This window comes from Euprymna scolopes, chromosome 20 (assembly GCF_053919585.1).
Source record: "Euprymna scolopes isolate OS-2025 chromosome 20, ASM5391958v1, whole genome shotgun sequence".
Classification (NCBI taxonomy): domain Eukaryota; kingdom Metazoa; phylum Mollusca; class Cephalopoda; order Sepiida; family Sepiolidae; genus Euprymna; species Euprymna scolopes.
In genome coordinates, this window is record NC_136501.1 from 84,504,732 (window position 1) to 84,530,546 (window position 25,815).

The 25,815-nt window shown below is 39.0% G+C and overlaps 1 protein-coding gene across 1 annotated transcript in view; it reads right to left on the minus strand.

Annotated features, from left to right (window-relative positions):
• Positions 1-11,945, minus strand: part of LOC145241506 (mitochondrial tRNA methylthiotransferase CDK5RAP1-like) — a 93,562-nt gene extending 81,617 nt beyond the window's left edge. Inside the window, exon 1 of the mRNA XM_080104536.1 lies at positions 11,836-11,945. The gene's annotated coding sequence lies outside the window, so the exon portion shown is untranslated. The remainder of the gene's footprint in view (positions 1-11,835) is intronic.
• Positions 11,946-25,815: the final 13,870 nt, after the last annotated feature.

Consider the following 25,815-nt stretch of genomic DNA (forward strand, 5'->3'; position numbering starts at 1 on the left):
GCTGGGTTTTTGAATGTGTATGTGTTACCTTCTATTATTATGTCACATACTCCACATCGCGGTTTGTTGCATTTTGTAACTCCTTTTGTAGTATGTGGGACGAGTTTTGAGGAAGTTAGGATGTGTTTTAAGTTTTTGGGTTGGCGTTTGCTTTTTATTATTTTTGTTGTTTTAAGTATGTTGTTTAGTTTGTCGTTCTGATTGAGGAGGATAAGGTTTTTGTTATCTGTGTGAATAGTTCTGGGTTGTTTGTGTTGTGTGTAGAGATGTATGCTAGAATTTGTTCTTTGTTGTGTTCTTTTGGGGTTCTTAGTTGGTCTATTGGAATTTTTTCAGCCAGTTCAATACCTTTCTGTATTAGTGGTAGTGGGTATCCTCTTTTCCGCAGTGTTATTTGTAGTTCATTCAGTCTAGTTGAACGGAGGTGTCTGTCTGTTACTATAGTGCAAACTCTACGTGCTAGGGAGTAGGGTATTGATTTTAGACAGTTTTTAGGATGGTGGCTTTTGAAGTGGAGGTATTGTTGAGTGTCTGTGGGTTTGTGGTAGATGTCTGTGATTATTTTGTTGTTTTTTATTGTTACTAGGATGTCTAGGAAAGGTAGTTCTGTGGGGCTTTGTTCTAGTGTGAAGTTTATTTTTGGGTGTAGATTTTGTAGCAAAGTGTGGAGTTCTTTGATACCCCCCCCCCATGAGGTTCTCCAGAGGATAAAGCAGTCGTCTAGGTATCTTTTCCAAGATTTTATGAAGAGTGTTTTTATATTGTGCCCGTACTTTTGCTCTATCCTTTCATAAAGGGTCTCTTCTAGGAAGGCGAGTGTAAGGGTGGCATATGTCGGTGCGATTTTGGTACCCATTGCTGTGCCTAGTATTTGGATGTAGTTGTCTTTATTGAATTGGAAGGAGTTGTTATTGAGGATTATGTCGATGCTATCAATCACGAATTGTTTATTGAATCTGGGGTGTAAAGTCTGTGTATGTTTGTCAATCCAATATGCGATAGCTTCTTTTCCTAGATTGTGTGGGATATTGCTATATAGGCTGCTAACATCGAATGTGGCTAGTATAGTCTCATCGTCTACTGTTTGTGGTAGGGAGCTAAGGAAGTGTGTGTTATCTCTTACAAAACTTCTGACTAGATTGATGAAGGACTGTAATAGTATATCTATTAGGTTGCCAAGTCTGCTTGTTGGGCATGATGGTCCTGCTACTATGGGTCTGAATGTGAGGTCGTTGGGGTTTGGGGTGCTTATGTATTCCGACTTTTGTATGTTGATGGCATGTCTTACCTGGTTAGATTTGTGTATTTTGGGTAGCCCATAGAAGATGTTTGTTTTTGTTGTGAAGTTTGTAAGGAAGTCTTTTTCTTTTTTAGTTAATGTACTATTGTATGTTGTGCAGAGTTTTGTTATTTTAGATATGGTTGTGTCGTCTATGTTAGAGCTAATTGGTTTGTAATAATTTTCGTTCCCTAGTGATTCTGAAATTTTTGTTTTATAGAAGTTCTTATTCATTATAACTACTGCATTACCTTTGTCTGCTTCCTTTATAACTAAGTTGTTATTGTGTTGGATTTTTTTAAGTGCTTGATTTTGTTTTCGTGTTATATTACTGGTGGGGTTTTCTTTTTGTTGGGGGTTGAGGTTCCAGAGTGTTTCAAAGAAGGTATTTAGTTCTTTTGTGTTGTTATGTTTGTTGGGGAAGTATGTTGATTTGTTCTTCACTAGAGAGTCGTCTGTTGTGTTATCACTGTCGTTAAGTATATCTATGAGTCTAAATTTGCGTTCAAATTCTTTGAGGTCTTTCTTTAACTCTGTATGTTACTTCTGGGAATTGGGCAGAATTTGAGGCCTAGTTTTAGTACTTCAATTTCGTCCTTTGTAAGCGTCTCTGTAGATAGGTTGATGACTTTGGGTTTTTTGTTGTCTAGTCTGGTGTTGTCATTTTGTGAGGGATTCCTAAAAAATGATTGTGAGGGTCGTTAGTTTCATTGATTCGGTTGGGAGGATGGTTGTGTCGTTTTGTGGGGATGTATGGGTTATGATGATACCTGGGGTATTCGGATTGGTTGTGTTTGTGTGGGGGGTATTTTTGGGGTCGGTTTTGTACTGTGGGGTACTGGGGGTGGGTGTTGTAAAGATTGTTTTGTGTTGGGTGGTATCTATAGGGGTGGTTTAGTTCCATTGGGTTGTTACGGTGGGGGTTGTTAAGTAGGGGGATTTTTTGGTGGTTTGTGTGGGTGGGGTGGGGTAAGAAATAGTGGGTTCTTAGCTGAGTTGGGTGACGTGGTTGGTAGTAACTATTTTCGTATTGTTGTGGGAGGTTGTATCTTTTAGTGTTGTCATGTGGCAGTGGGTTGTCGGTTGTTGATATGTTGTTTTTTGGAGCATTTTGGTAGTAGTATTTGTGTTTGTATGGTGTCTGTGTTCTTGTGTGGATGTGTGGTGTTCTATATGGGAGTTTCACTTCTGAACTGAACAGAACCTAATACCATCACACAAAAACATGAAATGCAAGGTACACTCGCATGCACACCCATACACATACACATATACACACCCACACATAAATCAGAACCAACACATTAAAACACACACACGTGCGCGCATACAACCACACACAGACATAACACCCCTATCTCTAATACAACACACTGAACAATACCAACCCTACTTAACCTCGAAACCAACAACACTAGGAGACACCTAGAACCATAGTATAATATCTGTTCCAACACGTCGCTCCCTCCTCAGTCAGTGGAGGAGAACCCCCTCATGACTGAAACGACTATCATCTCTTCTATCATCCCCCTCCCATACCTATACCCCCTCCAATGCCCCCCTCTGGGGAACAAAATCTTCCCCACACTAGGAACCGATCCTGGGTCTGGCCATACCCGCATGGGGAGACAAATAAATAGAAACATTAAAAAATTCCCTATTTTAAATACACCCCTCTTTCTAAACAAACATAATATAAGGAATACCCGAAAAGACTAAAACGAAAAATCACAATACTAAAATCCAAGAATCCAGAAAATAAATATCAAAATAGAATGAAAGCAGCCCTACCCTTATTTCAGAAGAGCTAGTCCCCCCCTCCCCACACATACACATTAGTAACGACCTCGGACCACAGCCGCCTTCCTAAGGAAGCAAATAACCCCAAAATACTATAAAACAATATACACATTCCCAAACCAATAAAAGCAAACACACACACGCACACACAAGTGCACACACACACATACATAAACACACACACCCCCACACACACACACCCTACCCCACCCTAAAGGAAAAGAAAAAAACATTAGCAGAAAGAGATAGCGACTACAGCCAGGTCAACGTCTCAACAAGCCCAATAAAAGAGCAATAAAAATTCAGCATACCAATGAATAATAAACACTTACAAGCCTCCACCCCTTGGAAAAACTTCAAATTAACTACGAAAATCGCCATTTTTACATCTCCAACACATTTGAAAATAATTTCTGACGAGGACGCATCACAGACCGTCTGAAACGCGCGTAAAAACGATTTCAATGACTTAAAAACATTATTACAATGATCCAAACATAATTCTCAATGAAAAACCAAGACACGGAATAATAAAATAATGTTAAAAAATACACATTGTTGGTGACTACTCCCTTATTTAAATATACATCTTTCTTTCGTTGGAATTTCTTAACCCATTTTATATATATATATATATATATATATATATATATATATATATATATATATATATATTTATTGTGACGATATGTCCCAGTCCCGGTTGGAAAATCCCAAAAGGGGAATTTATCCCTGAAACGTGTCGTAAAATAAAATAAAATAAATGGTGTACGTGCCAGCTGTAAAATTATCACAACCCAGTAGCACTTACCAAGGTTCTGGACAGTACTTCCGTCATGGAATTTTCTTATAAGGCTCACGGTTGAAGCAATGAATAACGAAACAACACGATTATATATATATTCTATGCATGTCATTTATTGTGCGTTAAAAATTCAATAACCAAGACAAAATATTAAAAGAAAAATGATAATGAGAAAACATGGAGACAGTGTCCAACGGGTCAAAAGGGGGGGAGGAGGGGCAACACCTAAGAAAACGGTTCAAATGAGCCTCTTTTCTTTCCTTCCCTTTTCTTTTTATCTTTTCCTTTTTTTTTGTATAGAAAATGGTTAGGTTATTTTAGGCAGTAGAAATCTTTCAAAATAAAAATAAAAACAGTTCAGTTCAACAAGTCGATATTTGTGAGATGGGGGGGGGAGATATTGAATAGTACTTAACTGCATGCACATGCATTCAACCAATTATTGGATATCCGACAAAATTCAATATTCTGGTGTTATAATGTGAGGCAGTTCCATTTTGCCGACGTGCGAATCGTCGAGTCGATATCATTCAAAGTTCGCTTATTCACTCCTCTTCTATCATATTTCTTTCTTGCTTGTTTTCTCAACCACCGACGTTCGGCTGTATCTTTCCCATGTCTCGAACCAAGGTGATTTCATAGTTCTGATGAATTCCCTTTTCGGCTCCAGGGATAAAGTTCAGTTGAGAGAAACACCATTTCACCGTGAAAGTCGCGTTGCTGCTGCTCAACGCATTTTTCCACTCGAGGATATATCTCCTTCCGATGTTTTTGAGCCAAGGTATTTTTATAGTTTTTCTGTGTTCCCTTTTCAGCTCCAGCAATGAGGATTAAATCGAGTGAATTTCCAAGTTATCAAGCGAACCATATTGGCTGGTGTCTGTCGCATTTTTATTATCGACATTCGTCCGACCAGCTCCATTTCTTTTTGAAAACTGCCTTTTTGTCTACGACGTCACTCCCAACAAAAATGGATTTTCTTTTTCTCTTCTTCTTTTGCCCGCACGCTGCTTCATTTTGGAGTCGAGGTGGGGTGCCTGGATGGATTGTCGTTGTGACCTTGGCACGTGTTTTTGACGAATGACTTGGTGAGAGGATGAGGGTGAGGTTCTAACTCACTTTCTTCTATGGTTAACGTGTAGATATTTCTTTGCTGAATCACTCGATAGCAATGGGATGGGGTGGGGGTGTTTGGCCGACAGATATTCAAAATGAATTTAAAAAGAGAGGGGAGGAATGATCACCTCTGTATTATGCTTGATTTTCCCGTGACAATATATATATATATATATATATATATATATATATATATATATATATATATATATATATATATATATATATATATATATATACTAGCATTTCAGCCCGGCATTGCCTGGGTGTTTGGGTGTTTGAACAAAATTTTTTAAAAAGTGGTAGTAGGAAGGCAGGTTCGAACCCATACCGCAAAGAAAAAAACGTGATGTCTTTGCTATTACGACCACCGGCAAACTGGAAGTGATGTAGGTTTAAATTAAGACTAGACAATCGAAAAGAGGGGATGACTTTCAAAAATATTGGCAAAAAAAGCGACCCCTCTCTGTTGAAAAGTGCCCAAGGTATTTTTATAGTTTTTCTGTGTTCCCTTTTCGGCTCCAGCAATGAGGATTAAATTGAGTGAATTTCCAAGTTATCAAGCGAATCATATTGGCTAGTGTCTGTCGCATTTTTATTATCGACATTCGTCCGACGATGTGATGATGTGAAGAAATTAATGTTTTTAGCCAATTTTTCGGTATTTGTCGTCTGAAGGGTCGAGTTTCAAAACGATACTGGTCTTGTGAAAATCCGTCGCCTCTGTCGAAAGTTTTAGGCAGACATGCAAACATACATGCATACGTTTATATATTGGTAGCTCAAATTTTCGACCCAAACCAATTCAAAAGCTTGCCCTATCTCTGAATACTCTTTATGTAAAATTTCAAATGTTTAGACCAGAAATTGTTTGAGTAATTTGGTAGAGACCGCAGAGGTCAATTTTTTTAAAACTTTGACCCCTATTATGACCCCTTAACATTTATTGTTTTGGGCTCAAATTAAGTTATTAAGTTAGATCTATGTCCAAGGAACCTATATCTAAAATTTCAATTGTTTATATCGAAAATTGCCAGAGGAGTTTGGTAGAGTTCTCAAAGGTTAAATCGTGGAACTTTGACCCCTTAACAGCCAAATTTCTTGCCGAAAACGGATTACAAAGATTTTCCGAAATCTCAGTACCCTGTATATCAAATTTTGAGTCTGTAGACTGAAAATTGACAGAGTTATTGCGTAGGGAAATGTACACAGACAAACATTTTCACTTATTCTAGATGAACCATCTAGATTTGGAGGATCTACCCAGTCATAAAATCTGCTCTCATTTTTTTATTTCACTCATAGAATCTCCAATTTGTTTGTTTTTAATGAATATCTTAACTCCCTCATTATTTTGGTTTGTTTTTCAAATTGACCTCCAACTAACGTATTTAAATATTGTATTTAAAATCCATCAGCACATTCTTTACTAAACTCCAACTTCCAACTTAACGTAGATTTTGTTTTTGTCACTATTAGTATTAGGTATTCATGTCTTGCTTGTCTTCATGGTTGTTAAGAGAGGAATATTAATATTGTATATAAGTCGGGTATATCAACTAGTCATTATTTGGTTGAATTATGTTTGTAGGGTGCATTATGTTTGGATGTAAACAGGATGCATCAGAGACAAAGGTCAGCAGTATTCAGGTGGTTTGCCTTTTGAAACAATCTGCCTAGCATGGAAACTAAGCTTAATAGACATTATGTCAGATGAGAAATTTGAGAATACCAGATTCATCAATCAGCATGACAAATACATAGGTAATTGGCTGATTTTGACTAATGTCCTAAAACCCATTTTAATGAATTTTTTAGTTTAGTGTATCCTTCTTCACTGCTTCCCACTTGTTTCTTTATTGTCCAAAGATGAACAATCTTCTTCCATGTTGATTGATTAATTAACATATAAAGGTTTTCTGTTGATTTTTGGAGGACAACAAGGATGAATGATAGTTGCCAAAAGCAGTGTGACGTCATAAAGGGTGAATGGTTGTTACTAAAAGCTGTGGATGTGTATGTTTGTTTGAAAACAGCAACAGTCTAAATTGCTGATTTCTGCTTTATCACAAAATGAGCTTCTTTTTTTTTTTTTTAAATTTGCCAATAATTACCATTCATTTTTTTTTTACATTATCCATTTTTCAGGAAATTATTTTCTTGTAAAAACATGATTATCAACCAATGACATTTTACTTGAAATAATCTAACTGAATGAAATCAGAATTAATGAAAAATAACATTAATAACATTAAATTATGACAAGTGAACAATGTGAAACCTAAAAATGAAAATAAAAATAAACTGAGCAACTCTGAGAAAATAACTCAATTCTCTAGATTTATACTTTAACTAGAAAATTATGAATTTAAGTTATCGCCTTCCTTAGCTAGCCTATTTCCCAACTTCTTAATAAAGATGTCGACTATATTTTTCCAAGTGAGTTTTCATTTTGGCATTCCATATGTGGTGTAACTTGTTGTAACTTATTGGCTTTAAAGTTGTTTTCACTAAAACATGGTTTAAGTAAAAATTTAAGAATGTAAGTGTCAAAACAAAATCATATATTTCACTTGAAATAATTTAAGTGAATTAATCCCAATTTTTATTTTTAAGTTTGATTTTAATAAGGAAAATGCTGTTAAATGTAGATATTGATTTTATTGCATCCCATTTCCACTTAATACAGAAAAGAAGAAATGAAAAGGAAAGCATAAGCTAAACTAATAGAGAAGTGAGAGAAAGAGAGAGTAGGAGTAGCTTATGGAAGATGACTTTATATGTTCATTCGTATCTCTACCTCCACACAAGGTTAGACTGGGTTATATGCATACTCTGTGGAGCTTCACCACATGCTTGATAACAAAATTCTGCCATCCATTATGGTTTTGGGACAATGTCCTGTCTATGCCTTTGCATATTAACAGATTAACCTTGTGAAAGATGTGGCTCTATGGGGAAGTTCTATTTTCACCTCACATTATGTTAGGATACACGGAAACCAGTTGAAAATAGCATGCATTTTCTACTGATCTGTATACTTTTAAAATTCTGAAGCTGTTCTCAAGTTTCTTTTCAAAATCAAACTTTGTTCAAAACTCTCTTTTAAACACAAGAAACAAGATAGTTGCTTGTCGCTTTGTTGTAAGGGAGTGTGGGGGGGGGCTTCATTCCTTAAAAAATAGCAAAACAGGAACTTACCCTATCACTAAGTCTAAGTAAAAGGAGCCCTCCTCTACATTTAGTGTTAGCGATAGGGTAAATCATTTTGTTTTGATTATCTTTTAATACTAAAGTTACCCGAAGCTAAGTGACCATGTCCAAAACATTGACTGCCATTTTTTATACTTTGATAAATTAAATTAATGATAACAAATTCAGAGATAGTAAATATTACGGTCAGTTTCCATATTTAAAATTATATGGTGTGATAAAATATTAAAATTTAATGCAATTGCTAAAAGTTATTCTTGTAATTTGTTTCTTTTTTACACTTCTGCATTTTAGGTTTTTCTGTTTTTATTGTTGAAGACTTCAACTCGGAACAAGGGTAACAATCGATTTAAAAAAACAAACATTTCTTTTAATTGAAATTTCAAAATAAACTAAAATCATTAATTGGAGACATTTTTGTTAGATTTGGAAATAAATTAAAATATTTGTTGCTGTGCCAGGTTACCACTCCAAATTCGAATATGCTGTCAGCAGAGATCGTCATGCTTCAAAATACGTCACAACCATGTGTGCTAAAAATAGCAATGACTTTTTTCAACAATAAAGAAAACAAATTTATTTTAAGTAAACTAAAACAACCAAATCTAATTTCAAACCAAGATAAATGTATACACAGCTAAGAAACACTTAAGACAATTTTGATTGTAAAAAATCTGAAAATTAATTATAAGCATTCATTCTGTCTTTTAAGTCAGAGAAAGGCCATCCCTGTAACATGAAGGCCTTTTCATAAAATGAGCAACTTCTTCAGCAAAATTTGGGAGCAAGGAGTCTCTCAAGTCCTGACTTTGATGTGCTCAAGTCAAGTCGTCGAGCTCAGCAGCTGTGGGACTTAGCAGTAGTTTAAACTAATAATGTGATTACAAACTACTTGAATGCAATACACACTTCATTCTTCGCTACAGCCTAGCTTCTGAGATTTTCCTCTACAGCCAGTGACTCCTGTAACTCCACTTCACTCCGGCAGCTTTCAGCAACTTCGGCAGCCTCCTGCTCATTTCTACAGCTTATAGTTCACTCCTGCAGCCTCCAACGCTTTCAGTCACTAGCTCCAGTACCCGAAGATGAGCAGCTGCCCATTTCGGTGCCCACTAACGTCCATCTACCAGCTTCAATGTCCGTCTGCAACCAGCTACCAATTCTAATGTCCACTAATGTTCTGCTACCTGTTCTAGTGCCCACTGAAACCAGCTACCAGTTCCAGCACCCGTCAACGTCCAACACCCTATCAACGTCTAGCTCTACTCTTTCCAGTATTAGATCCCATCTACAAAACTCAGATTAACCTGAGGTACATCATTCTACCTCAAGGACACACAAATTTTAACCCTGTGACATGCCTGTTTTCGCGCCAAACGATCTTGGTTCAAAATCCCCATTGTCATACAATTTACCATTTTTTCTTGGTAAATAAAACACAATTCATATTGTCTTGTACGAGCCTTTTTCAAGTTTCACACAAAACACACATTCATATTTCAAGCTGTCATATACATACGCGCACACAAACATACGCGCCCACGTCCACACATGTACACATATTCACGTTCGCGTACATACACTCACATTCACATATATATACACACACGCTTACGTATACACATGTACTCACACACGCGAACACGAACACACACATGGACGACGTCACTTCCGCTTTCTAGGGAAATACACATGCGCAAAAGACACTCCAGAAGCGAGTATAAAACATGGAGACAAGCTGTTTCTAATCCTCTTTTTAGGACCAACTCTCAACTAGAGAGGTGGGGCGAACAAGCCGCCGCCGTTTCGGCGCGCGCGCACGTGCACCTCACACCCACTTCCTACTATGTATGGGGCACGAGCTAATGACTGTATGTACACATTCTCCCTCTTTCTCTCTCCATCTACTACTGGCCACTAAGAACACCTTCGCGTAGCTGACTACTAACTGATGACAACTCTAATATCCTCTTCCTTGCCTACACGCTGGATTCTTATTTCCACTACAACACTCACTTCAATTCCCACGCACGAACAAACAATAGTGACCCGAACTTGAGATGAAAACACATTTCCTATTCTTGCTACAACACCAGTCCTGCAACGGACATTGGTTACATACGCGCGGACATGTTATAACTAAAATGTTCATTTCTTTCAACAGCAAATAAACGACGTTTATCTTATCCATTACTTGAGTCTTTGTTTCCTTCAATTCCTATTCGTTTCATTATTCCTTTGTAACGGGATTGGGGTATTTATATATCCTAGTCTCCTACAGTCTTTAACTGTGGCTACCAAGAGTAAAGAAGGCCGATGAGCATGACAGCATGACGTCATTATCAGATCCACTTATAAGTATATGGTCTAGGCTAAAGGTCCCTGTCAGCAGCAGTTTCATCTAGTTTTCAGTTTGCTGTCCAACATGGTTTATTCTTGCATTGTTCCAAATTGCTGAGGAAATTATCCAAAAGACCCAAAAGTACATATATTTTCTTTTCCTAAAGAGGAGCAAGTCTTAATTTGGATACATGCCATTAGAAGGGAAAATTTTATTAGAACCAAATAATGTTATTTGTTAATAATTAAACGTGTATTTAATTAGAACTGTATTCAAGTACTTCCATAACGCTTGATGACATTAATATGAATTAAAGAAACAATACTATTTATTGCTAATACAGCAAATATTATGTTGATATTTTAACTGTTTATTTTTAGCCTTATAAGAAAATAAACCGTTAAAAATATCAACATAATATCTTTCTATCAGGAAAGTTGAAAATTTAATTTTGTTTTAGTTTTTAAAATTATAAACAAATAATTTTTACATGAGAATATTTGTCAAAATGTCTTTAATGATAAATAAAACATTTCATTGAGTATTTCCAAATATTTTAAAGTTCTATATTTTTTCTAAAGTCAGTTTGAAAATTATTCACCATGTGGCTATTAATAAAATTAGTGGTGACTGAATGTTATATATTAAAATTGTTTCTTTTTAGAATTATAAACAAATAATTTTTACATGAGAATATTTGTCAAAAATATTTTTTTAAATTTATTTACTTGCCTCCCCACGAGAGCACAGTTAGACACAAGGTCGGTTTTTAATGTGGGAAAATCTAGCTCCCCAAAAAGGGGTACTCTGAATAGGAACAAAAATAAAATAAAAATTGTCTGTCATGAAGGATTTCTCCTTCATTAACCGACGACAGAACAAATGAAGTGTAGCATCAGAACAGATACTACACTGTGATCCTGTACTGAAGATAAATGTTACCAAAGACAAGATAAGTTACTAATATTCCAACTGTGTTTTAACTTCCGTTTTTCTTTACTTCCAAACAAAAGTGATGTCAAGTATATTAGAATGAAAAATATTGTCTGTTTTCATTCTTAAAATTATTTATCGTTTGTTTTCACTTTTAAAATTATTCATTGTTGGTGTTCAATGGTTTTTAATTCTTTTTTTCCTAAATTCATAATTCAGTTTTATCAGTATTATATTGTATATTGCTTTAAAATTACTTAATTTTACATAGATAATATTTATATTTCATATTGAATAAAGTGTTGAAAATGAGTGGAAGTCATTTAATAAAAATGTGGGGACACATACCTCATCACCGGAGCCTGCAACATCCAGAAAGGTTTTAAAAATTACTATGAACACATTTTGTTTGACGAAATACTAAGACGCACACAATGTGTGTGTATTTTATTTACAACATGGAGAACCGAAGAGTTACAATAAAAGGGGAGAGAATCCTCACAGTAAAAGGGTTTTGGAAAGGGGCAGATAACCCTATAGCAATTGAATATATATCAACACTCCTCCTCAATTGCTGACAGTTTGCATTATAGTTTATAGAGTCCCAAAAGTTCCCTGAGCCTTACAAACTGTGTGCTTCCAAGTCCTTTAGTTAGCAGGTCGGCTACCATCTCTTTACTTGGACAGTATTCGAGCTTAACAGTTTCCCGCTCGACCAGTTCTCGAACATAGTGGAACTTTATGTCCACATGTTTGGCCCTTCCATGATACTGTTGACTCCTTGCCATACATATGGTTGACTGGTTGTCCTCATATATAAGGGTTGGTGTTACTGGAGATCCTAGCAAGGCACTTTGAAGATTCTGCATCCAAACAGCCTCCTGTGCTGTACTTGCCAATGCCATGTACTCAGCTTCGGCTGTTGATAGAGCAACACAGGTTTGCCTTTTGCTTCTCCAGCTGACTGCCGCACCACTCAGCTTAAAAACATATCCAGATGTTGATCTGCGATCATCCAAATTACCAGCCCAGTCAGCATCGGAGTACCCCAGGCTTTCTTCTTGTCATAAAGTAAACCATATCCTTGTGTACCGTTTAAGAACGGGAGGATATGTTTCACAGCCTTCCAGTGTTCCATTATAGGTTGAGAGCAGAATCTCGAAACATTTCCAACGGCATGAGCAATATCCGGTCGTGTCCTTGTCGACAGGTACAATAGGCTCCCAACTGCAGACTGATACAACTCTTTGTTGACCAGTTTACTTGTTTCCGTTGCCTTCATCAATTTTGTTCCGGGATCAATTGGAGTAGACACAGGTTTGGAATTCTCCATCTGGAACTTTCTCAAGACATCTGCTGTGTATGTAGGCTGTCCAATCCATATTTTTCCTGCTTCGGGATAAATAATCTTCACACCCAAAAAATGGTGTAGTTTTCCCAAATCTTTTATTTTGAAAATCTTTGATATCGCTTTCATGAAATCTTCAATAAGACTTGTGGATTTACATGCCACAATGATGTTATCAACATAAACAGCTGTTATGAAAATGTCTCCTCCTGAAGAGTTTATGTAGATGCAAGGATCATTTTCCAACTGTATGAAGTCCATCTTCTTCAGCTGACCATGCAGTGCATCATTCCAACATCTTGGGGACTGCTTCAAGCCATAAATACTTCGCTTCAATTTAAAGACAAGATGTTCCTTGCCTTTAACTTTGAAACCCTCTGGCTGCCTCATGTAGATTTCCTCCTTCAGCTCTCCATTCAGGAAAGCAGTGGCTATGTCCAATTGATGCAGCTTCAGATCATGCTGTGCTGCTAGTGCAATAACTGTTCGCACCGATTCAAATCTCACAACTGGGCAGAAAGTCTCGTCATAATCGATTCCTTGCTTCTGAAGAAAACCTTGAGCTACAAGTCGAGCTTTATAGTGTTCCATATTACCATCAGCATCGTATTTTCGCTTGAACACCCACTTGCTACCAATAGTTTTTTGTCCACTGGGCAATTCCGTCAGGTCCCATACTGTATTAGAATGTAAGGAAGAAATTTTGTTATTCATTGCCTTCAACCATTCATTCTTTTCAGGACCAGAAAGTGCTTCCTTCATGGTCAATGGGTCATTTAAGTTATGAGCCATGTAAACCCATTCACCATACGGATCTGGGGTTTTCTTTAGCCTTGATGATCTTCGGGGTCCTGTTAGCTCTTGTGGGTTGTCTTCATCATCGGAGCTATCTTGGTGTCCAATTTCTACCAGAGATGGATTTACAATTTCTTCTTTCTCCTCTTCAGCTATTGAACCTGATTCATTGAAGATGACATCTCTGCTATGGAACACTCTGGATTTTCTGGTATCAAAGAGTCGATACCCTTTTATACCAATCCCGTAACCAAGGAATTTGCACTTCTTTGCTTTTGAGTCCATTTTGAATCTTTCATCCTTCGGTACATGGACAAAAGCATCACATCCAAAAATGCGTAGGTGTTTCACATTAGGCTTACGTCCCTTCAGCACTTCATATGGTGTCATACCTTCTACTGCATTTGTTGGGCTCCGATTTCTAATATACGAAGCCGTTGATAATGCCTCAGCCCAAAATTTCTTAGGCCGCTTAGAATCCGATAGCATTGATCGAACCATCTCCACCAATGTTCGGTTCATCCTCTCTGCAACACCATTTTGTTCTGGCGTTTTTGGAACAGTATACTCGTGCTTAATCCTCTCCTTCTTCAGGTAGTTTTCAAATTCTTTTGAAGTATACTCTCCTCCATTGTCGGTTCGTAAAACCTTTATATTTTTACCAGTGAACTTTTCCACCATAGTTTTCCATTCACTGAATTTTTGGGGGACATCTCGTTTGTTTTTGAGCACATATATTCACACAAATCTGGATTTGTCATCAATGAACGTGACAAAATATTCGGCACCACCAAGCGATTTTGCCTCTATCCTTCCACAAACATCGCTATGCACAATTTCAAGAAGCTGAGTTGCTCGCTTTCCTCCAGATTTTGGAAACGATGAACGATGATGTTTTCCATCCAAGCAAGGCTCACAAAACTTAATTTCCTTGTTTATATTATAGTCAAGGCCAGTAACTAGTTGGTCTTTTACTAGTTTTTGCAAGTTCTTTTCTCCAAGGTGGCCAAAGCGTCTATGCCAAATCTCCTCCTTTGTGTTACCATCTAAACAGGAGTTTGCTGCATGGGTTGATTCATTTATATCAGAACAGTTTAAATAATAAAGGTTCCCAATTTTGAAACCTGTAGCCACCACCTTTTGCTTGTTGTCTAAAAATTGACAATTTAAGTCACTGAAGATACAGGTTTTTCCAGATTTAGTGGCTCTGGACACACTCAAAAGATTGTAGGACAATTTAGGAACATATAAGGTCTCATACAACTTGCATTTCTGGTGTTTCCCATCCGGTACACCCACTTTTAGCTCTATTGTTCCTGTTCCTATTGCCTCAACTGAGAATCCATCACCAAGGGTTATTTCCTCAGCTACATCCAATTTTCGAAAGTTAGAAAATTTTTCAATATCACTACACATATGACATGTGGATCCAGAGTCCACAATCCAGTCACTCCTTTTTCCATTAGACAATAATGCATGATGTGTAAAAAGTCCAATACACTCACCCTCACCAGAGTCGCTGGAGTTGTCCTGTATTTTCTTAGTAAAGAAAACTTTCTTTCTTGGAGGGTTCGACTTAACATTCTTTGTTTCAAGTAAACGGCAGTCACATTTAATATGTCCATTTTTTCCACAGTGAAAACATTTAGGTCCCCGTTTGTTGACATGATGTTTTAATGTCATGGCTTTCAATTCCGTACTGTTAATTTCCCTCTCTTTAATTTTGCTTTCTTCATGCAACAATCGTTCAGTCACTAACACCCATTTAGGAACGTCTTGACTTGCTTCAAGTGCTGTTACCAACATATTATAATCGTCTGGGAGAGTAGCCAGAAGGTGAACAACTCTATCCTCCTCGTCAATGTAATCGCCAATGAAGCCAATTCGTCAAATAATTCCATCATAGTCTTTATGTGTTCATGGACAGAGTCGCCGTCTTTTAATCTAAGGGAGTATAATTTTCTTCTCAGCGCTAGTTTATTTGCCCATGTTTTCTTTTGAAATTGGTCTGCCAATTTCTTCCACACAACTGCAGGGTCGTCAGGGTCTCCAATTAAATACAGTAGTGAGGTTTCTACTGAGAGCACAATAGTCGCTAAAGCCCGGTCTCTTCTCGATAAATATTTCACGTGGGATGCTGGCTCATTTCGTTTGTCCGGAACAATTTCTGTTTCATTAACTATATTCCATAGTCCATCCTTAATTAATGCCATTTTGCATTGGACCTTCCAGGTATTATAGTTTGAACCATTTAGTGAAACCAAGTTGCTTGGTTTTGTTTCCATTGTTATTTAACTTAAAAGAAAAAAAACAATACAAAACTTTGACGACAAGAAAAAAAAATCCAAGATGGCGAAAAATTACCACACGTGTTTGCTTCACTATTATTTTCAAGACGTTATCACGTAGACTGGGCCCATAACCAATGTTGAAAATGAGTGGAAGTCATTTAATAAAAATGTGGGGACACATACCTCATCACCGGAGCCTGCAACATCCAGAAAGGTTTTAAAAATTACTATGAACACATTTTGTTTGACGAAATACTAAGACGCACACAATGTGTGTGTATTTTATTTACAACATGGAGAACCGAAGAGTTACAATAAAAGGGGAGAGAATCCTCACAGTAAAAGGGTTTTGGAAAGGGGCAGATAACCCTATAGCAATTGAATATATATCAACATAAAGTTCAGTTTTAGTATTAATCGACTGGGTTCCTTTTTCTTTTTAAAAATGTGTCATTGCTCTTTTTCAAATTGCCTTCATAGTACTGACAGTCTGACAAATCATACCTACATTGCCTGTAGGAATTTTTCAGTTAACAAGCCTTCTTACTCTCGGTGGCCGTGTCTAACCAATCATCTATGTTTATCATCTTTTTTCTATTGTTGTTACCTTTTTGTCTTTTTTTTTTTTTGCATGAGCATCACCACTTATCAAGGCCTAAAGACCACTCGAGGGTAAGGTTAAGAGTGTACAGTAGTCAATTGAACAATATAGTAATTGTTAGTAATGGAAATTCGGTAAATTTGTTAACTTAAGTGGAACGGCTCATCATGAACTTGTTTACATTGGACTTGAAGACAATCAGATTGTAGTCAGCTGGAAAGCAGGAAAACGGAAGACAGTTTCACAGGTGTGCTGTTCTAAGAAAGAAGCTTTGTTCATGGAATCTACGTTTAGATTTAGGCACAGATAAAGAGTGGGGGGAATTATTGATAGTGTTTTCAGCTAGACGAGTGTTTCTTGTAAAAGTTTGGCGAGGGGGGAACCATAGATTGAAGCTCAGTCGAGCACTTGCCATGAAAATAATCATAAAGCAGAGACAAACTCGCAACATCTCTTCTGTGAGATAAAGGTTGCAGAGAAGAGAACAGGACATCTTCTACGAGGCTACAAAGTCTATTTTGAACTCTATCAAGGTAGGACAAGTCCTTTCTAGCAGCTCCTGCCAAAATGTGGCAACAGTACTCCATCCTTGGATGTACCTGGCTCTTATATAGATAGAGAATTGCATCAGCAGTGAGATATCTACTGGATTGGTAGAAGGATCCTACCATTTTTCCAGCGGCCTTGGCAATAGATTTAATGTACGTGTCTCATTTCAGATCAGGAGTAAAGGTCAAGCCCAGAAGCCTGTCAAAACATGAAGCCTTCCCAAGACGAGAGCGATTCATTTCAATTGATGCCAGATGGAGATCAGAGCATTGATGATGTAAAGATAGAAGCTTGGTTTTAGATGCATTAAAAGTAACCAGCTACTCTTTTCACCATTGTACCACTTGCTCAAGATCAGAGAAGATAGAATGGGAGAGAACTTGGTCGTTTACGGTCTTAGATGTGCTACCATAGATGGTAGTGTCATCAGCATAAATGTCTACGAATGATGTAAGGAAGTGATTTGGAAGATCATTAATGTAAATCAGGAAAAGAGTTGGGCCCAGGATGGACCCCTGAGGGACTCCAGCATTAATACTGTGAACTTCTGATTTCTGCCCATCAACTACTATTCTTATGAACCTATCAGAGAGAAATGATTTAATAATTGAGAAGACATTTCCAGCTATACCATAGCTGGAGATCTTGTGAAGTAAACCTTTAATCCATACCCTATCAAAGGCCTTTGATATGTTAAGAGCAATTGCTCTAGAAAGACTGCCTCCGTCGAGAGATTCGCTAATCCTATCAGATATAACTGTAAGCACATCTGTTGTAGATCTAGCAGAACGGAAACTATATTGTGTGTCACTAAGAAGGTTATTTTTGCTGAGATGGTTGATTACTTCTCTATTTAACACAGATTCCAGCAACTTATTCATAACACACAAGAGACTTATTGGCTTGTACTGAAAGGGAGATGAGCGATCACCTGAATTCTTAAATACAGGGCATACTGATGAGATTTTCCAGGGTGATGGGAAGCAATTCTCCTTAAGACAACGTTTAAACAGTTTTGTAAGTATGGGCGCTAGTTCTGGTTGAAGTTTTTTGAGTACTATAATTGGAATACCGTCAGGAACGGCTGCTTTACTGGAATCAAGGTTTTTGATTAGCTTGGCAACATCACGAACAGATATTTGTATATCACATAGCGTGTTTTCTGATACAGAAGGAAATATTGGGGGTTGGCAGCCTTGGTCGCAAAGGGTAGAATTAACTGCAAAGTTCTTGCCAAAGAGTTTGGCTTTGTGTGATGCTGATGAGATTACCTCAGGTCCATTGATGATAGTTGGGATTTGCCAAAACTGGTGGGAACCAAGCCACTGTTCAGCTACTTTGGACTTGACGGACTGAGCATACAACTCTCTTGCATTCTTTATTATGTTCTTACAATGGTTGCTGGCAGTCCTGAAAGCGGCTTTAGCCTCAATACATCTATTCCGTTGGAAGCAATGGAAAAAGTGATTTCTGTGTGCAATGGCAGCAGCACATTCTGGGGAGAACCCTGGCTGGCTGTTAGGTTTTTGCTGGAACTTTTTCGAGGGCATGAAATGGTCTATACCTATAATTAACCATTCCGTCAGGTCTGATACTATAGAGAACACATCCTTTTTAAACATGGAATGCAGAGGTAGATCTGATATAAATGTATGGAAGCTATCCCAGTCAGCCATAGTGTATCGATATACAGTACGATGGAGAGGTACGTCTGAGGACTTATTACATTTCGTTTTTATCTTAATTGATACAACAGAGTGGTCGGAAGATCCAAGAGGAGACAGAACGGAAACTGAACAAGGGCAAGTTGTGAGAAAAAGGTCTAGTAGACTCGCATACTGGCCGTCATTGTCGGGCACACGGGTGGGTTTGTGAACAATCTGAGTGAGGTCATAAGCAATGGAGAAATCATGACAGATCCTCCCCTCACCATCGGTCTTGTTTGAGTGGGTTAACCATTCCACATTGTGAACATTGAAGTCTCCACATACATGAATGTTAATGTGTCTTCTTTCTTAGTTGTACGGTCGATTGATATCTTTATCTTTTGACCCTCAGCAACACAGTCAACTTGGAATATTCTGAAATGTATGAAAATTGTTATTATTTGAAACAAAAAAAAATTATGATTTTTTTGTTGTTGTTTTGAAAACGAATAGTTTCTTTAAGAAATTCTGGAATGAATGCAGGTATTAATTAACTGAAAATGTGTTTTTATTTATTTATTCTTTTAGGAAACGAACAGTTTGTTTCAGCACATAAATAAATGAAAGTCATTATTTAAACATGTTTTTTTTTAACAAACATTTGTTTAAGAAGCTAAAATTTTCGAATGAAGGAAATTAATGATTATTTGATTTTTGTGGTCACTCTCTGATAAAAAATTAAAAAAAACAGTTTTAGTAATAAATCAAAATCTCGAAATATATTGAAACAACGAACAGTTTACAAAAATTTCCAGAGAAAATTTCGTGATTGTTTAGAGTTTAGAATTCTTTTAGGGCACAACCTAATAAAATAAATAATTCAATACAAGCTTCTGAAATGACGAATGCAACAACTTCTTAAAAGGTAACACAGAAAAGGTTTATTAAAGAGAATGTGATATGTTCCTTGTCAAAAGCTGGACTCCGGCTACCTGATGCTATTGCGGTAGTTATTCCCCGTGGAATCGTCGATACCGTTAGAAATCACTGAGGTGGAGAGAGAGAAGAAAAGGGAGGTCCATTCTGTTTGGTGTCTCTCTCAGTAAAGACGAGTTCTTATTCCTCAAACCGGATGCTGGCCGGTTTCCTTAGGGGATAGGAAGGATCAATGCGCCGTACCCTTGATTGGTCAGTATGTGGCCAAATAGCACAGGGGAGAGGCATTGATTCGGGGAAGAAAAAAGTTCGATTTGTTTCTGCTATAAAAGAATGACAGAGATGAAAAGAAATACTCCATGATTAACATAATCCCTTGCTTAGGCTGAAATTACGCTAACGGAAACAATTTACTGCACGAGCGTCGCCCTTTTAAAATTCATCATTCAATAAAATAAAAAGCTATAGCAAACATCTAAATGACTACTTTAAATACAGTTCTTGATTTCAAAAAAAGAAAAACTAAAAGGTAACTATATCTATATATTTTTAAATCAAATTTATTATGTAAATTCAAAAAAATATATATTTTTTCTACTCATTTCTATCTCTAACCTATACTAATTTTCTTATAAAATTTAAATCCAAACCTTTTACTTCAATTTTTCAGATTCATCTGCCTTACTTTTAATGCTAGGTTTATTTTTGGTGTCTTTTCAATTCAATAGAAATCCTCCTAAATTTGCTGATGAGGAGACCGTGCTTACCAAAAAAACTATGTATAATTGTTCTACGGGACTTCATGTATACCACAAATAAAAAGCACGGATTTCCGAAACGATCGTACAGATAATTGACTTTGTTGTTGTTCCTTCTTATGAAACTGATTTTTAATTTAATTAAAATTTGATTTTTAAATTTAAAAAATTTTTTTTTAATTTTTAAATTATAAATCACATTACTTAATATTGAATTAGCTCTAGGACATTTAACTATCGAGCTTATTATATATCTAAATTACAACGAGCATTTCCTGTATTTTAATTAAACTAGTAATTTCACTATTACATTAAAATACACTTAGCTCTTTAGACTATTATTCTAATCTCCTTTAAATTATATATATATATATATATATATATTTTTTAAAGTTCTCTTTTCTGTATCAGTTGTCTCTTGCTTGAGTGTGTATGTGTATGCACGTGTGTGTGTGTGTGTGTGTTTGCGTCCTTCTTAGTCAAAACAAAAAAAAAATGTTTAGTCACTTTTTTTTTTTTTTTGGAACGCTCTCACAGTCTGTCGCTTATAGACTGCTATGTGATGTGGCAGCACGCATTTTCTTCCGAGAGAATATATCGACCACGTGTGTCAAAAGATGTTGCGCTGACCCCTTAAAATATTTTTATGTATATATTCTCGGGTTAAGAAAACGGTAACGGTCCAGTGCATAACAAGGAAATAGCGCCTTTTTCTTTCTTTTTTTTTGTTTGTCGAACTCGAATTTTTTAAATTTGATATGAAGTCGATAGCTCCGTGTTTATTTTTCTTTGCCGAGTCTGACAAGGGTTTTTGTCATTGTTGTTCGTCCGCTGCCAGCGAAATTCTCTTTTTCCTCGCCGTCTGTATACCCAACGTTGCTTGTCTTCAGTTAAATAATGGGGTGATGTGCCGGTTGTCTGTAAAGGAAAAAAGAGGAAAAAAGGAGGTCCAATGCCATTGTTGCTTGTTGAGTTACTTGTCAGTAGTTCACTTGTTTTTCTCTGTTGAAAAGTTCGCTTTTTGGGCCGAATTTTAGCTCGCTGTTTTTTCTGTGCTGTGTCGGGATTTACAAAAAAATGAAGAAAAAGGCCATTCAGAATTGCTTGTATATCACGAGGGGGGGGTCACCATTTTAGGGTTTTGAATGCTTTTCGGGCAAAACCTAATAAAATAAATAATTCAATACAAACTTCTGAAATGGCGAACGCAACAACTTCATAAAAGGTAACACAGAAAAGGTTTATTAAGGAGAATGTGATATGTTCCTTGTCAAAAGCTGGACTCCAGCCACCTGATGCTATCGCGGTAGTTATTCCCAGTGGAATCGTCGATACCATTAGAAATCACCGAGGTGGAGAGAGAGAAGAAAAGGGAGGTCCATTCTGTTTGGTGTCTCTCTCAGTAAGGACGAGTTGTTCTTCTTCAAACTGGATGCTGGCCGATTTCCTTAGGGGATTGTAACGTGCATCCAGGAGATAAGCGCCCGCGTGTTTGCGTGTTGTGTGGGTACGTGGGAGAGACGGATGAGGGGAAAAGACTTACCTTGAGACTAGCTCAGCGTTACCGACCAAAAATAGAAAAGAAAGACCAAGATGGCGGCCGCCGTCTTTTGTAAAGTATGATGTCTCGCAAAGTCACATGAATTCTCGCAATATGCAAATTTAGCTGGCCTAGAACGACGATAAAAGCGGGTGAGGAGAAAGACGGGGGGAGAGCGACAATTGAGTTGGCCGGGGAATCGTGTGGCTGTTGCTTCTCGTGCCGTGTGAGGATATTTTACCGTTGTTGGATTCCGTGCAGAACCGGTGTATAACGGTTATTGAATTGCTGCAACATTTATAACATCTTTTCCTGAACTTGCCGTGTTAAAGAGAGAGTCGGGCGCCATCTTGAATTTTTCCTTACACATATTTGTTACAAGCTATCTCGGCCATTTGGCCTCTAGGACTATGACCGAGTCGAAATTCGCCTTAAAGCTCATACCCGAGTTTGACGGGTCCACGCCCATCGTCGACTGGGTTGAAAGGGTCGAGCTGACATGCGACCTTTGTGAGGTGAAAAGGGTACACACTGTGATTCCCCTGAGATTGGCTGGGGGTGCCTTGAGTGTATATCAGCAACTCAGTGCTGCCGAAAAGGGAGATGTCACCGCAATTAAAGCTGCGCTGTACAAGGCATTTGCCATGGATACTTGTACGGCCTATGAAAAATTTGCTTCCAGAAAACTTCTACCGGAGGAAAGCGTGGACGTTTTCTTCGCTGAGTTAAAGAAACTCGCAGTTCTGTTTGGTGGAGGGGTGTCGGAGCGGACGCTCGCGGACGCGTTTGTGGCGGGCCTTCCCACTCGGGTGAAGCAGCTACTGAGAGCCTGGGGGAACCAGTTGTGATGGCGACACAGACAGGCCAGATTGGCGCTCGGGAGATTCCGAATCAGAACCCTGCAAGCAATGGGAAATGTTTTCGCTGACGCGGACATTTTGCAAGGAATTGTACCAACAGGGGGCGTGTGCGCTGTTTTAATTGTGGCGGTTTGGGGTATCTAGCCCAAAACTGTGCGGGAAACGTATCAGGGGAGAGGACGTCAGCGCCGCCCTGCTCCCCGAGCAAAATTTGAACAAGGCGCAACCAGTGATGACCGTCTACGTAAACAGGATACCCTGCTCAGCACTTCTCGACTCAGGCTGTTCGCATACTATAGTGAGCGCTAGGCTGTGTCCAAGTTGGACTAAGAGAAAGATCAAAGTCACCACGATAGGAGGCGAGACCCAGACATGCTGTGGAGCTGGACTGTCAAGATCTACACGGACACCGGTGCAGCCACTAAGATCAATGTGCTTGTGACCCAAGGAAATCTCCTGGGATTTGACCTGTTGCTCGGATACGATGCCATCAAGGCGCTGGGGGGAGTCGCAATTCATCGGGATGGAAAGGTGCGATTCTTGGAGGCCCCAGTGTGTGCAGCGTTCTATATCGATCGGCCGGATTTTACAGTGGACTACGACTCGTGCAAGAGGGCCTGGATTGCATCTTGGAAGTGGACCGAGGGAATGGCACCGACTAAACTCAAGAATGGGGTTGCAGAGTAGCCTATACCCAGTGAGGCCCGAGCAGAATACAAAAGGGAACTAAAGGCGTGGATCCAAGATGGCTGGTTAATCCCCTACCCTGAGGACAAGCTTGGGCCTCCCAAGGGTCTAATACCCCTGATGGCAGTAGTCCAGCATAACAAGTCGAAAGTACGGCCCGTGCTGGACTGTAGGGAGCTTAACAAGCATATTGAAGCCTACACTGCCGATGCTGACGTATGCGCCAGCAAGTTGAGGGAATGGCGTCAGAAAGGCACTAATGTCTCGATATTGGATTTGCGAAAAGCCTATTTACAGGTGCGAGTTGATGAGACGTTGTGGCCGTTCCAGACAGTTTGGTTCCAGGGGCAGAGGTACTGCCTTACACGCCTCGGCTTTGGCCTAAATGTGGCACCACAGATCATGAAGACTATTGTCAACACAGTATTGTCCCAAGAAAAGCCCATGAGGGACTCAACGTCAGCTTACATTGATGACGTATACATCAATGAAGATGTACAGTCTGCGTCGTGTGTCAAAGAAAAGTTGGCTCAGTTTGGTCTGGAATGCAAGAATCCCGAACGTTTAAGGGAAGGAGCACGTGTATTGGGATTGAATGTTTATGAAGAAGATGGCACCCTACAATGGAGACGTGGCAGTGAAATTCCAAGCATCCCCAACCTCGTTACAAGGCGGACCGTTTTTTCTTGGTGTGGAAAACTTGTTGGTCACTTACCGGTCTGTGGCTGGCTCCGCGCAACTGTTGGTGTAATTAAACACAGAGCAAATTTAACAACCACGGGTTGAGATGACATATCCGATGATGTCCTACTAACTCTGATGATTAAAGAGACACTGGAGAGAGTGAATAAGAAGGACCCTGCCTGTGGGCGGTGGTGTGTTAACGGAGACTACGTAGGTGTGTGGGTTGATGCCAGTTCTTTGGCGTTGGGAGTATCGTTGGAGCAAGGAGGAAACGTGTTCGAGGATGCGTGTTGGCTGCGGCCTGTAACAGATTCTCAGCATATCAACCTGGCAGAGCTGGACGCTGTTGTAAAGGGGGTAAATCTGGCCCTGCAGTGGCAGTCTAAGAAGTTGACCTTGTACACAGATTCTCTCTGTGTCTACCACTGGGTGTCTGACACACTTTCAGGACGGACACGAATCCGTACCAAGGCAGCAAGCGAAATGTTAATACGGAGAAGGCTAGACACGCTAAAAAAGTATGGGCTATCACTGAGCGTCACTCTGGTGCCATCACATTGTAATCGTGCTGACCAACTGACCCGAGTACCTCACAAATGGTATGAAGCCGCGAAGATGGGAATGGAGATTACTGCTCGATCTTGTGCAGTTGCAATCGACCCATGTCAAATACAAAAAATTCATGCACAGAGCGGACATCCGGGTATCAAGAGGACCCTTTATTTTGTGAGGCGCGTATACCCAGCAGTGATCAAGATGGATGTCAGACAGATCGTCAGAAATTGTGAGGTTTGCCAGTCTATTGATCCTGCACCAGAGCAATGGCAGAAGGGTCGCTTGGAAGTTGAGAGTGTGTGGCAGCGGCTGGCCATGGATATTACCCATTACAGTGGCAAGCCCTTTCTAACTCTCATTGATTGCGGGCCTACAAGATTTGCGGTGTGGCGGCAGATGACCAGACAGGATTCAGCAAATGTTGTTCGCCACCTATCATCCATTTTTTTTGAGCGAGGTGCGCCGGAAGAGCTCCTGACTGACAATGATGCAGCGTTTTGTAGCCAGCAAGTCCGGCAGTTGTTAGATGAGTGGGGCGTCCGACTACGGTTGCGATGTGCGCATGTGCCGTCAGGAAATGGCATTGCTGAAAGAAGCCATCGCAGCATCAAGAGAATTGCTGCCAGGAAGCGATGTACTATTAATGAAGCCACATATTGGTACAACATTACGCCAAAGGACGGGACGTCCCCTTCAACCGCACATGCGAATGCTATTTACACGTACCGAGTCGGAGTAAAGGGAATCAACACTACGCAGCCAGCCGACAAGGGAACATATAACAGATATGAAGTGGGAGATCCAGTGTGGGTGCGGTTCCCAGGAAATTGGTGCACCGACAAGTTTAAGCGAGGACAAATATCTGGAGTGATTAGCTAGCAGTCTGTTTTGGTCGATGGAACCCCACGACATGTGCGAGATCTTCGCCCAGCTACCGAGGTGCGTCACACAACTACAGAAGAAAGCAGTGAAGCGTCTAGCGATGAGCTGCCGATGCACGGATTCAGTGAGCCCCCTCCAGAGACTGATAGCGATACTTCATCTGATGAGGCGGAAACAGATCCAGAGCCCGAATCTG